Below are 8,730 nucleotides of genomic sequence, written 5' to 3'. Positions count from 1 at the left end.
GTGGTGCATAGTGACTCACAGCTCGTGGTACAACAGGTGAATGAAGACTACGAAGCCAAGGAACAAAGGATGGCTGGGTACTTGAAGACAGTGCGAGAAAGAATAACAGCCTTCAAGGATTTTGAGATAAGGCAAGTGCCACGGGAAGAGAATGCTAGTGATGATGCGCTATCGTAATTGGCCACCTCCGACTTCACTGACCTTGGACGATCGGTGTATTTCGAAGTGCTACCACAGCCAAGTACCGAAAGACCCCGAGAGGTATTACCTGTAGGCGAACACGGCCATAGCTGGATGGATGCCATAACCGAATACCTCAAGGAAGGAAAGCTCCCATAGAATAGGGACGAGGCAAGGAAAGTACGAATGAGGTCAGCACGCTTCCTTCTAAAGGACGAGACACTGTACAAAATAGGGTTCACCGTGTCGTACCTCAAGTGTCTGGACCCCGCCGATGGCGAGTGCGTGCATGAAGGGATATGCGGCCAACACCTGGGGGCCCGGGCCTTGGCACATAAAGTGCTAAGGCAGGGTTTGTACTGGCCGACAATGAGGAAGGATGCGGAATCATTAGTCAAGAAGTGCGTCAAGTGCCAGATGTTCGCCCCCGTTCCCAGGCTACACTCTACCGAGCTCTCATCTCTATCGAGCCCAATACCATTCGCCATGTGGGGAGTCGACATCCTGGGCCCATTCCCCCTAGCCACGAGACAAAGGAAATTTATTGTGGTGGCGGTAGACTACTTCACGAAATGGGCAGAAGCCGAAGCACTGGCGACGATAACCGAAAAGAACGTAAGAGACTTCTTCCAGAGGGCGGTAGTCTATCGATTTGGAATCCCTCGGGTTGTGGTAACGGACAATGGAACTCAGTTCGCCAACCCAACCTTCGGCTTGTTCTGTGATGCCCTCGGTATTGACCACAAGAAAACCTCTGTCGGTTATCCACCGACCAACGGGTTGACAGAGGTAACCAACCATACACTGCTTCAAGGAATAAAGAAGAGACTGGATGATGCTAAAGGACTATGGGCAGACGAGTTGCACCACATCCTCTGGGCCTACCGAACATTTGAGAGATCGGCCACCGGAGAAACACCATTCATTTTAACTTACGGCACTGAAGCCGTACTTCCAGTGGAGATACGGGCCGTAACCCATCGGATTCAGTACTACAATGAAGAGGAAAACGATGGAGGGCTCCGAGCGAATTTAGACCTTTTGGCCGAAGTCAGGGACACCTCGCAAGAAAGGATGGCCGCTTACCAACAAAGGGTTGCGAGGCACTACAACACCAAAGTTCGAAAGAACGAGTTCAGAATGGGTGACCTCATCCTCAGAAGGGCTGAAGTATCAGACCTGAGACATCAAGGGAAGCTAGCTCCAAATTGGGAAGGACCATACAGAGTCATAAGGGTAATACGACCAGGGTCCTATCACCTGGAGACTACGGGGGGAGAAAGGGTACCCCGATCGTGGAACTCTGAGAACTTAAGAAAATTCTATCAGTAGTGAAGTAGCAAGCACACTTGTTTTTGTAACAATTTTTGCTCCTATGCACTTTTAAGTTGTAATTCCCCATCCTAAACTCCGGAGGATCTTATTCATAAAAAATACGAAAGTGGGTTCACAGCAATTGAGAGGAATTCTACTGTTTTATGACCTTAACTCTCTCGAACGGATACAGCCGAAGGTCTTCACCTCGGTCAGTAGCTCAGGCAAGGGCCGTGCCGAGCTGACCGAAGGTCCCTACCTCGGTCAGGGGCTCAGGCAAAGGCCAAGTCGAGCTGACCGAAGGTCCTCATCTCGATCGGGGGCTCAGGCAAAGGTCGAGCCAAGCTGACCAAAGGTCCTCACCTCGGTCGGGGGCCTTAGGCAAGGGCCAACCCGACCTGACCGAGGGTCCTCGCCTCGGTTCGGGGCTTAGGCCAATGGCCGAGGGGACCTGACCAAAGGTCCTCAATTTGGTAGGGAGTGATGGCGGTCGAAGGATCTGACCTCGGCTAGATCCTCGGATCAATACCACCCTTCGGCCGGAGCTGAGGGGGAACACCACTTGGTGAAAACCACACTTGTTTAAGATCCCTTAAAAGTCCATAGCCCTCGGACTCGGGAAACCTCTCGAATAAGCTGAGGGAGCGGGACCGAGCCGTGCTAAAGTAGACATGCAGGTCCTTAGGCTGCCAACAATGGGTTTCGGCCTTCCTGCACCTACCTACAGGCTAAAGATCACCTTACCCGAAAGAATACGAAAAAGTGGAAGTCGAAGCATACAAAGGGAAATGCATTCATTAAAAAAGACCCGAAGGCCGAGAGTACATAAAAAATACCCGAAGGCCGAGATTACATGAAGAAGCCCGAAGGCTCATATAAAAAATAAAGAGCTCAAAGGCTGAGCCAAGACCCAAGGTGGCTTCAGGGGGCATCCATCGAATCCACGACCTCATCCTTGACGTGGTGGGTCTCCGGATCAGAGCCATCGTGACCGGGAGTTGGAGGGACCTCGCGCTGTGGCTGAACCTCACCTTCCTCACTGCAGCCTCCGCCATCTACATCAGCAACCTCGGTGGCTGATCGGGCCGCCTCAAAACACTCTTCTTCGAAGATGAGCCCGCTATCCTCGAAAGAGACCCCTGGGTAACGCTCGAGGACCCAGCCTCGGACCTCGGTAGCACCCATTGTGAACCTAGGGGCGATGGCACGCTTAATCTCTTCACGAAAGTCCTCAGAGGACTTGTACTTCTCAGCCCCTCAGGCCTCGGCTTCCTGAACCCTCGCCTTCATCTGAGCCTTCAGCTCCTCCAATTCCAACTCATCCATGGCGGATACAATATGGAGAGCCTCCACCTCTAAGGGTTCCTGGATCTGGGCTCGGGAATCGAGCATCCTCTCCCTAAATCCTACACTGTTTGAGCCACCCTCGGACCTAGACGGCGAGGCCACAGATGACGAGTCGCAGGCGGAGGGTAGATCGGTGGAGTCCGAGGACATCCCTCGGACCTCCCCTGGACTCCGACGCCTACAGTTAGACTTTGTCCTCTCGGAGGACAACGGACTGTAGCCCGACGAACAAGACATGGAACTTACTTTCGGAGTATTGCTAAACTAAAGGAAAGCCGAGACCGAGGGTAAGCTCTCCGGAGGAAACACTGAGACCGAAAGAAGGCTCTCCGAGGCAAAAAGAAAAGTGCCCCACAAATGGACCCCCACACTATATAGATGGAAGAAAAACGGTACGACTACCTGAGCATTAATGGTGCCGCCACATCACCGAGTACGAATCCTCGAGGTTTGCACCTCGGTTGGGAGTTCAGGCAAAAGCCGAACGGACCTGACCGAAGGTCCCTACCTCGGTTGAGAGTTCAGGAAAAAGCCGAACGAACCTGACCGAAGGTCCTTAACTCAGTTGGGAGTTCAGGCAAAAGCCGAACGAACCTGACCAAAGGTCCTTACCTCGGTTGGGAGTTCAGGAAAAACCGAACGGACCTGACTCTGATCGAAGGTCCTTACCTCGATTGGGAGTTCCGACAAAATCCGAACGGACCTGACCGAAGGTCCCTTACCTCGGTTGGGAGTTCAGGTAAAAGTCGAACGGACCTGACCGAAGGTCCTCACCTCGGTTAGGAGTTCTGCCAAGGCCGAACGGACCTGACCGAAGGTCCTCACCTTGGTTGGGAGTTCGGCCAAGACCTCGGTTGGGAGTTCAGGTAAAAGTCGAACGGACCTGACCGAAGGTCCTCACCTCGGTTAGGAGTTCTGCCAAGGCCGAACGGACCTGACCGAAGGTCCTTACTTCGGTTGGGAGTTCAGGCAAAGGCCAGACGGACCTGAACGAAGGTCCTTACCACTGTTGGGAGTTCTGACAAAAGCCGAATGGACCTGACTGAAGGTCCCTACCTCGATTGGGAGTTCAGTCAAAACCAAACAGACCTGATCGAAGGTCCTCACCTTGGTTGGGAGTTCGGCCAAGGCCGAACGGACCTGACCGAAGGTCCTTACCTCGGTTAAGAGTTCAGGCAAAAGCCGAATGGACCTGACCGAAGGTCCCTATCTTAGTTGGGAGTTCAAGCAAAAGTCGAACGGACCTGACCAAAGGTCCTCACCTCGGTTGGGAGTTCGGCCAAGGCCGAACGGACCTGACCAAAGGTCCTTACCTCGGTTGGGAGTTCGGCCAAGGCCGAACGGACCTGATCGAAGGTCTTTACCTCAGTTGGGAGTTCAGGAAAAGGCCGAACGGACTTGATCGAAGGTCCCTACCTCGGTTGGGAGTTCAGGCAAAACCAAACGGACCTGATCGAAGGTCCTCACCTCGGTTGGGAGTTCGGCCAAGGCCGAACGGACCTGATCGAAGGTCTTTACCTCAGTTGCGAGTTCAGGCAAAGGCCGAACGGACTTGATCGAAGGTCCTTACCTCGGTTGGGAGTTCCGATAAAAGTTGAACGGACCTGACCAAAGGTCCCTACCTCGGTTGGGAGTTCAGGCAAAAGCCGAACGGACCTGACCGAAGGTCCTCACCTCGGTTGGGAGTTCGGCCAAGGCCGAACGGACCTGACCGAAGGTCCTCACCTTGGACGGGGGGCTCGGCAAAAGCCGAACGGACCTGACCGAAGGTCCTAAAGCCGAACGGACCTGACTGAAGGTCCACACCTCGGTTGGGAGTTCGGCCAAGGCCGAACGGACCTGACCGAAGGTCCACACCTCGGTTGGGAGTTCGGCCAAGGCCGAACGGACCTGACCGAAGGTCCTCACCTTGGACGGGGGGCTCGGACAAGCCCAAGACGAACTGACCGAAGGTCTTCACGACGGCTAACCGAAGGTCTCGGTCGCAAGCAGAACTAAAGCCGAAGCCGAAGGAATAAGGCCGAAGGGATGCAAAAAAAAAAAAAATAAAGATGACGAAAAATTTGATTACTCCCATAGGAAGAGTCTCCTAAGGGAGTAAGGGGGCTCCTGATACGGCCAAATTGACTGCCCAGTAGGGTAAGGACATGTGTCGCACACCTAGACATGTGTCACCCACCTGATAGAGGTGCAAGGACTCTACCATGCTAACTGCGTGAAGAGAATATCCCCACGAAAGGAAAGGAGGTGGACCCGAGGAGGACTCCTCCAAGGAAAAGGGAAACCCTAAACCCTAAAAGCTATATAAGAGGGCCCGAGAAGAAGGAAAAAGGTAAGCATGGCCAATCTCTAACTTGAGCGTCGGAGGACTAACCCCGGACAAAGCTCCGGGCCTCTGCTGTCTGTGCTTGTGCAGGACCAGCTCATACGGAATTTCGGCAGCAACACTTAGTCCTTCCAGGGGTGACAAAATATAATGTCTATGCCCACACTTTGTCCATGCTCGCAAGAATGAACCCCGTTTGATGGCCACAATCGCGAATATGCCGCAACCTGCGTCAGTCGGTAGCAACATGCAAGGCCACAAATTGCATATAGCCGAACCCTCTTGCTTTGTTTCTCTGGACAATGACAACAAAAGGCTGCCATCGGTGGACTTTGGGTTTCATAGGGTCACTGTCAAAGAATCCCTAGTGAAAGTCTCGAAACAACCCAATGTAGTTAAGTTTGAATTTTCCATTTTCATTTCGGTATTCGCTATGAAACTAGTGCATCATCTCAAAGAAATCTCCTAACCCTTTTCATGTTCTCACTAACATTAATAAATGGTTGAAGGATCTAAACCTGCTTTTCCTAAGGCCTCAATATGACTTTCTATCAAACAAAAAACAGCTTCCTTTTTTATACCGAATGGATATAGCAAATAGCTATTTGTTTAAAAAAGCCTTCTTTTTTATTAGAGAATTCTATCTTCTTTTTGTTAGGTCTCTACTTCTTTGCTTCCTTTATACACCTTGCTACTACATTTAAGTAGGTTTGGGCAAGGTCGTTGCACTCTTGCCACTTGGCAAAGTAAGTTGATGGGCAAGCCCCCCTCCTGTCACAATGGTGCGGGGCATTAGAGGTTGTTGCCCTGTGGCCACCCTAGGAAACAAGATGAAAATGGACGTTTCCTACTGAATTGAAAATCGAGGGTTACCTACTGAATCATAAATTATTACATGTGATGGAAGCTACTGTACAAAATTGGGTGAAGCTAGATGGGCATCTGTGTTTGTTATTGACAAAAATTGTGTAAGTGTAACTTTGAATTCTGGTTAAATAGGGAGCGGGCAAGAGTCAGAAGGCAAGACGAATACTCAAAAGGGTTGTAAAATTCCAAGCAATTGGGGTTCACCATCGTTGCCATTTGGACTGATTGTGAAGGATTAGTATATCTTCTAGAGCAAGGGAAGGACCAATGGCCATAGGAATTGTTCTCTTTTTTTCTTAGTTTCAGTGATTAAGCAAAGTAGCTGTTTTATTTCAGTGGCTTATCAGTTAACGGTTAAAACATTCGGAACCTTATAGACAATGATGCTTTTTTTGTTAATAATTTTTCTTTTTTGAGAAAAGAATGCTACTTGGTCAAGTGGACCCTGCTGTGCCTAGACACGAGGTGTGAAATCACTGCCCCACTCTTGTAAAATCACAGAACTCCATTTTTTTTTTATGCTCATGTGTGTTCTCATTGGCCCCTATACTGGTGCAAGGGTCTGCATGACCAGGTGGCGATTCCTTGCCTTTTCTTTTGGGAAATTACTCGGACACCCCCTGTATTACTACTAAATTGCTTGAGACACCAAGAGTTTGAAAATATTACTTAAGGCCCCATGAAACCTGACGGTGTTAGTCTGTTGTTAGTGGTTGAATAAAAAGACCATTTTACCCTTATGAATTATTAAAATAACTTATGAAGTTAAAATGACCAACTTACCCTTTAAAGGTATTGACCTTAAAAGGCTCAAATCGATTTAAGTAGTGGGTGAAAGGGGAATCTTCCATCTTAATTCATTCACTACCGTATAAAAAATTAAGGCATATTTAGCTCAAGGTTTTTTAGGCTAGGGTTAATTTGGTTCGTACAGGAAAAACAGAAGCTCTCCCTTTCTTCCAAAACTATCTACAATCATAAGGGGTTTGAACCGAAAGGATTTTATTTTTGGATCAAGGGTTTCAACCAAATAAGGGTTTCAACTGAAAGGTTTTTATTTTAAGTTTTGGATTGCCGTTATGTTTTCCGACAATTACCTCAGGGGTTTTGGTTGTATTTGACAACCCTTAGTCCACCGAGAGTGGTCAAATTTAATTTCAGGAATCAAGAACTGTTTTCTCTTTAATTATATAGTACATGATACAGTAACTGTATAAATTAAAATCAAGTGTTAGCCAACTGCAAATTGTAAAAGAAATTAAGAGGTAGCATTAGACTTATCCATAATGAGATAAAACTCCAAATGATGTACAGACCTTAACTTGTAGTTCTTGTTTGTTGCAGAAATCAGGTACATTGCTACAAAAAGTGTTGATGTAGAAGCTCTTGTACACAGGGTGAAGTCGTATTAAAATACTCTTCTTAAGGTGTTAAAGAGCCCCTAGTTTGTGCACACTGGGTTGACCTGCTCTTTTACTTTCAGGATAAAATCACCATTTATTCACAAAGATTGCACCACTAAGTGTGATTATGAAGGGAGTCCACAAGCTATACTAAGGACTTAAAAAAGAAAAGAGTAAAAGAACTCGACAAAAACATAAGAACATTGTATACACAACAAAACTCTCTGTTTTGTTACAAGTATTCCCTTTGAGTTTTGGATATTTATAGGCTAGGCCATACCTGTATGTCTACAGGTACTTGTATGTACAGATCCATTGTATCCAACAGACATATTACATATATATTCATTGTCAAGTAAGGCAAAGGAGGATTCACACCCACATCCACACCCACACACCCACCCCGACCCAGACCTCGACGCCGGTCTAAAACCCCACACATGAGAGAATAGAGAGATTTCTCTCCAAGCTATGTCCCTTAAAGACTCCTATATATATATATATATATATCCCAAGGAACTTTTACTAGTTTTGGATGTGGAAACAAAAGCTCACTTTCTTCACTTGTAAAAAGATTCAAAAGATTTTATGTTATTTATTATTATTTTTTTTTTAAGGAGTATAAAGGAAAAGAATACTTGAGGGTCTTTATTTAATGTTTTGAAACTTATACACCAACATGTAATGCCACCAAATCCCCATAATACTCTGAACCAAATTCCTCAACGTGTCTGATGGGTTTGAATTGCCTTTTATTTTGTTGGGTTTGGTTTGATTTGGTTTGATCGCTTTGTCCGTTTACTTGCAAACAAGGAGACACCCACTTTAGTTTTTAAAATTTTAGAACCATAGCTGCTTAACTACACGAGTGGTTATTTACTTCCAATCCACATCTCCTGTATTTGATGTCTCCTCGATTATGTAACTTGATAAACCCTTCACAGGAGGACTGACTTCTTTTGTTTTGCTCTTCCATGTGCACTACTTTAAAACCACTGTGTTATGGCTAAAAAGTACGACCCATTGTCTACTGAGCGGCCTTGATACTAGGATATCCGAACGATCCAGCAAGACTAACCATAATCCACCTAATCGGAGGTAGGCACCCAAGATAGGAGCTGACTGACTAGCGACATTAAGAAAGCTCCAAGAGTTGAATGGCTAAATTAGTACCAAGGGGAGCTCCACATGCAAGAGGTTCATGCAACTACACGACATTCCTGGAAGTTCAATCCATCGGGTAACAGACTATTTGCTGCTCAGAACGAGCTACCAGGCAGCCACATCACCCAC

The sequence above is a fragment of the Macadamia integrifolia genome, unplaced genomic scaffold (assembly GCF_013358625.1).
Source record: "Macadamia integrifolia cultivar HAES 741 unplaced genomic scaffold, SCU_Mint_v3 scaffold269, whole genome shotgun sequence".
In the NCBI taxonomy this organism is placed as follows: domain Eukaryota; kingdom Viridiplantae; phylum Streptophyta; class Magnoliopsida; order Proteales; family Proteaceae; genus Macadamia; species Macadamia integrifolia.
The sequence above is the reverse complement of the archived record's forward strand: the minus strand, read 5'-3'. Positions refer to the sequence as shown.